The following is a 6,072-nucleotide window of genomic DNA, read 5'->3' on the forward strand; positions in this document are numbered from 1 at the left end:
CTAGTTCAAGACTTAGTGTGCATGATTTGGATTATAAAAGAAAGTTCATTAAATGCTTTAGGGATTTGAAAATGCTGTTTTAACACTTGTTTTATTGTCCTTATTTATTTTCTCAATTATTGGTATTGGTAAGCAGAAGAGTCAATTCCTAGAGTTAGTGGTAGTTTCACTAGTTTGATGCATAGATTTATGATGCTCTTACTGGATCAAATGTTACAGTTTTAAAGTTTAATTATTTGTATCGCTGATTCACTGGGTTTTTTATCACTAGATCAAGACCTCCCTGATGTCCACAGCTTTTGAAAGATGGTTGTCCCCTTGAGATGGCATTGGTGATTTCTCTGACATCCCCCAGAACCTTCTTGGTTGCTTGTCCTACCGTGTTGCCTTCTCAGCAGATGTCAAGGAGGCCAAAGCTGCCTAAGTAAGTTTTGCCATAATGACAAAATTTTGTGACCGTATTTGGAACTCTTAATTCCTTCTGCTTGCTTCTCAGACAAGAGAACACTTACGTATGTAAATTTTTGAGGTGAAGCCTTGCTTTACCAATATTGAGATTGCTCTTGCCCTAACCTCTTGCCCTTAATCCTCTTCTTCTGACTGTTCAGACCCACCCTTTATCTCTGTTTACTGTGGGTTATAGTCTCCTTCCCCACTTGAGAATTCCTCCTCATGAAATCCGTCCACAGTGAAAGTTTCCTAGAGAATCAAAATGTTTTATGTTTAGTAAACATTAAAGTTTATTAAACAGTTGATTATTACTTTGTAAAGCTCTTCATGAGTGAATTTCTTCTCTGCTGTTCCTTTCTGCCCCCAAGATACCAAGTAATTACCCTCTGGACTGCTAATCCTTAATCCAGAGATGATACAAGCAGTATGATGTATTATTCTTGCAGTGAATATTTTAATACTGTAGAAAAAATTGTATCAGATTTGAAAGAGTAGTTCTGCAGTTGTTTTGGCATACTGAGGATGTATATTAAATGTCTAGTAGCAGTCTTGTGTGCTGTATAAATAAATATTAGTATATATATATTTAGACTAGATAGATAGATAGACTAGATATTAGGAAGAAATTCTTTACTGTGAGGGTTGGCCAGAGAGGATGTGTATGTCCCCTCCCTGAAGGCATTCAAGGCCAGGCTGGATGGGGCTTTGAGCAGCGTGGTCTAGAGGCAGGTGTCCCTGCCTGTAGCAGGGGGGTTGGAACTAGATGATCTCTGAGGTCCTTTCCAACCCAAACCAGTCTATGATTCTATGATATTAATATTTGTACCATAAAGCTATAGAATAAACATTGTCTTGAATAGACCCGTTAATCATTAATATAGATGTCTCTAAGAATGTTCGGCAGGTGGAAAGATCTGGTCTTTGTTACAAATAGTGTCTGACGCTGTTCTGAGATGGAGGGAAGATGAGACTTATAGAGAATTATGTTGAGCTGCTCAGGTATTCAGCAGTTGTGTTAGAGTGGGAAAAATAGACCCTTGGGAAACGAAAGATTTTATGAGTGACTAAATAAAAGCAAAATAAAATGCATAAAATTGGAGATAGATACTTGAATTCTAACAAAGTTCTTTTATATTATTATACATATAAAAATAAAAGAATAGATCTGATTTAAGCAAATGAGTAATTGTGCTATGTTGGAAGTACCTGTGTTTAAAATGGATGCATTAATATGTCTATTGATATTAGAAGAATTATTATTTCTTCAAAAAGAATTACGAGATCTTTTGTTAATGTCTTCCCCTAGGAATGATGATTTTAAGCAATTGTTTTCTTTTTTTTTTTTATTACAGCCTATAAAGAGAACAATACTGTAAAAACATTTTTGTTCAGTGAAGCATTGTAATTTCAGTGTGAATTACTAGATTGAAGTGTCCCGTGATTCATTCAGTTATTTGTAAGTTGAAAACCAGTGTAGTTTTTATCGTTGAAAAGGGTTAAGGACCTCTACAGTGAGAATTTTAAACTCTGGAAAGCAAAGCTGATTTACCTGCATTCAAAGTTTTCTGATCTGACAAAATAAACTTAAAATTGAGAATAAGGAGATTATTTGTTTGTAAGCAGCTTTCTGAATAACCTTATCTACACAAGAAAGGAATACATGAGATTTTGCTATATAGTCCACATCTCTGCCTACTCTGCTGTTTCCACTCCTTGCCCAGGAAACAATAATTCAGCTTTACTAACCAGTCTGTGACAGTTATTTAGTAGTGTAGCTACAGAATTTTAATCATTGAAGGCACATCCCAAGTGTGGCTTTATTAGCATTTCTATGAAATGTATCTATGAATGGAAATAGTTTCAGGTTCTTTAAATGGCACTTCATTGTAGCTTTGTTCAAAACTCAATGATATAAAAGGGAAAGCAAGTCAAATGACTCCGTTGCAGTGTGTGATTATCGATTTTGGATACAGGAAGAGGGTTTTGAAAATGTAAATCATGCTCATTTCTGAATGTACTCTTAACAGCTAATATAAAATTCTGATGTATTTATTTGTTCAAGGCTTTGCTTTCTTTTGTCATTATTCAATGGTAAAGCCAAACTACGTTGAGATAATACTGGATATTTAGTATCCACAGTAATGTATGCATATCATCACATCTTCTCTTAAAGTAAACTTCTAATTTGAAGTCTGATGTGTCTGGGAATATATGGAAAGAGATTTTCCAGGTCATAAAGTGATTTGCCTTCCTGTTGTAGCTGCCACTGCATACAGTCCTCTCAAAGGCCTATGAAGCTAAAAATCCTGCAGTGAAAACAAAATGGCAGTTTTGTGTATTGCGATATCTGTCTATTATGTTGATATGAATTTTCTTGAAAGGTTTCTTCTCGAAAGTGTAAATACTTAAAGGTGCTGAAAGCTTCCTCTGTGAGGCAGTCTTCCTCTGTATATATACAGGTATAGGTAGGTAGCGTCATTCTGTGCTGAAAAGTGTCCTGCTGAGTAAGCACTGTGAAACTTTTTGGACCAGTGAATTACTTACAGTCGTAACGCATAACCTTACCGTGTAGAACTACTCTTTGTGTCTCTGCCTTAGGCCTTGCTGGTTGCTGTGCTGTGACAATCCTGTGCTCTGAGGTGTGTCCCGACCAGGACAACCATGAGCTGGATGTGTGATGTGGATAACTGCAGCTTGTGGTGAGACTCCTCAATATCAATTTTTCTCTTTGCTGTTGAAATTGGCTGTCAATGTGTTGTGAAGACTATGATAGTTGTTGCAAATTAAGTATGCAGGATGTTGCAATGGGAGAGCAGGAAAGGATCACCCATTCTTGGTCATCCATTCTTATTTGTCCCAGTCTCCTTTAGGATTCCCTTCACATTAGCTTGTTGCAGTTTTACCACACTTTCTTTAATTCTAAGCATGCTTTGGTTACACTTTAACACTGCTTGCTCCATCATTGAAACTCAGTGCATTCCTTAAAGCTTTACCGTATGTTATCCTGCTACTTCTGCTGCATCTCCACGATAATGGATCAGTCTACTTTAATTTTGCTAAAGTTTAGTCTGCGTGTGTCTGTGCTCTATTCAAGTCAGAATCAATTACATTGTAAAAGTCAGCAGAACTCCTGAGGGAATAAACTATCAACTGCTAGAAGGAAGGAGGATTGTTCATAGAAAATCTGCCACCTACTTTCTCTCAGTCAGTTTGGAGAGGCGCTGGTGACACCTCCAGTGCTAGTGGTTCAGGTCACGCTAACCAGCCAGGGAGAGCATTCATCCTCGCAGAAGATGGGACAGTCTTCAGGAGTTGGGGAAAAGCCTTGGGAGGAGAGATTTTTGTCATCTTCTCTGTTTGGGAACAAAAGGTTTCAGTTTTTGTTCTGAGACAGTGTAACAATTTCCAGATGTTCCTATTTTATGAAAGTTTCAGTCACCTAACCAACTATTTTATCATAGAAATGAATACTTAAAAAAAAAAAAACAACCCCAAACAAACAAACAAAAATACCAAACAGATCTTTATTAGTATTAAAAAAAAAAAAAAAAAAAAAAAAAGGATGTTTAGCTATGAGGAAGAAAATACATTACTTCTTTGTCCTTAGTTTGTGTGCTTCATTACCTCACATGGAGAATATACTAAGTGATTGGTGTTCTTTTCCATAAGGAGAAAAATAATTGTTTTCATAAGATGCATTTTCAAATTTATGCTGTGACTGATGCTAGCCCTCAAGGAAGCAGACGGTTAATTACAGGGTTGCTTGACAGGTGCTTACAGGAGTAACTCATTTATAACTTCAGTCAAGTTTTAAAGTTTGGGCATGTTTTCTGGCAAACAACTCTTTTTTTAGGCATTCAGACAGGATGCAAGTAATTTAGATGAGACAGAGGGGGATAGAAAAGATGATGAGAAAGTGAGAAGGAAATATATGTACCAGAGACTGTCAGTGGGAAGTGAAATGAAATAAAGATTATTTACATGTTTATTTGCTCCCTGGTAATCTTATAATTGCTGTAAACAGTGGACATTTGGTAAGAACAGATGTTTACAAGGGAGTTCAAGATTATTTTGATTTCGGATGTGTTGGTAGCATACAGTTTTATATCTAAGTTTTTCTCATTTGTTAAAGTCCGCAGGGAGATGAGAGTTATAATAAGTTGCTTGACTGCATTGATATTATATATTTATGCATGCACATATGTGAGAACTTATAGAACTTAAAGCACGTTAATGCTAAAGGGTAGAAAATTACAAAATATAGTTCCTTCGTTGTGTTGACCCACAGGATGATGTCATAAACATACTAGAAGTGTTGAGAGGCTTTGCCCTGTTCTACTGCAGTTTGTGTTAGTCTATAATAAACAATAGGGGTGGTCTTCTACTGCTGCAGTGGTCAGTTGCAGGTATCTGACACCTTTCCAAATGAAAGCATACTGTGGCCTGCACTCTGCTGCCAAAGGAATTAAGAAAAAATGTGTTTATCATTCTATTCATGGGTGTCTCCGCAGCCTGACCTCAGAAAGGGAATGAGATGCATGACCAGCTCGCTTACGTGTTCTGGATGTCCACCTTATTGTTGGTGATGCTAACCATATGTCCAGTGGTCAGGAGCAGGGGGCACAGGTCACAACAGTACAGAGAAAATGAAGATTTTTCAATCTTTAACAAGACGTCTTAAGAATCTACTTATTATCTGTATGACAAGTGTTGTGTTTTGTGCTACTATCTGGATTAGAAACTTTAGGAAACTAAAGTTAACTCTTCTCCCAGAAAATATGGAGTAAAAAACAATTACAAATATGGTTTAAAATAGACTAGCTATATAGTGCTGTAGATATACCTGATGCACTTTATTTAACATTTTACTGACAACCAGTGCAGATGCGAGTTTGCACTTTCTCACTTGTACTAAAACTCTACTAATTTCACTGTTTTCAGGATAATTGTGCTTACATCAAACAGATCTTTATGGTGTTTGAATTTGTTTTTATGTCTGTGTAATCTAAACAATGCAAATATGATTTTGACACTGCAGAATATGATGAGATGAAGGAGATGACTTTTTAACCAACTGAATATGTCTATATTTGTCTCTGACTGTAAGCCAGACATGAAATGAATAATCACATAACTCATGTGATATTCAGTACACTTCTGAAAAGAATAGGTATAAATTTTTGCTACAGCTATCGAATGGACTCCAATTAAGCTTATCAGAGCTTTCCGGGGAAGGCCATTTCTACTGACTGTTGACTTGACTTGATCTAGTTATAAAGTCATCGTCTAAGGCATGTTTTGTTATGCTTCAGAGTTTCTGCACATCTTTGGTGCCGCTCATGCATCCTCTGTAAAACACTGTGCCTGTAGTCTAACATGCTCACTTAAAATTCTGATGCTGTGCACAGCTGATGGATGTGAAGAGATTTTGCTAATGTTACAGCTGGATAATATGATGGAAGCTGGAAGATAACAGCAGTACAGAAAACAGTGTGGTCAAAATAAAAGGTCAATTTAAATAGAATAACTTTGCTAGCTTGATCACCAAAAATATATGATCATAATCTAGTATCTCACAAATTGAAAAAGTATGCTTAACTTATTGCCATATATTATAGAATC

Source organism: Numida meleagris, chromosome 1, assembly GCF_002078875.1.
Source record: "Numida meleagris isolate 19003 breed g44 Domestic line chromosome 1, NumMel1.0, whole genome shotgun sequence".
In the NCBI taxonomy this organism is placed as follows: Eukaryota; Metazoa; Chordata; class Aves; order Galliformes; family Numididae; genus Numida; species Numida meleagris.